The following is a 263-nucleotide window of genomic DNA, read 5'->3' as shown; positions in this document are numbered from 1 at the left end:
TTTGCAGGTATTTGTGTGGCTGTAAAACATACTAACATCTCATAAAGATAAAATAGACATTTTAAAGTTAAATTGTTACTAAACATATAAATATATTATTCTTTATGGGATTGACTAATAAAAAAAGGGTGACACATAAAACAAATGACGGGATTAGCATGTTAAGTGAAGTGTTATCGAAACCAAGATAGAAGAGGAGCTTCATAATCTTAAAGGAGATTATATTATGGGAAGAAAAATTGTGACTCCGAAAGGAGAGTATG

The sequence above is a fragment of the Solanum tuberosum genome, unplaced genomic scaffold (genome assembly GCF_000226075.1).
Source record: "Solanum tuberosum cultivar DM 1-3 516 R44 unplaced genomic scaffold, SolTub_3.0 scf00123, whole genome shotgun sequence".
NCBI classification, from domain to species: domain Eukaryota; kingdom Viridiplantae; phylum Streptophyta; class Magnoliopsida; order Solanales; family Solanaceae; genus Solanum; species Solanum tuberosum.
This window is presented reverse-complemented; position numbering follows the sequence as displayed.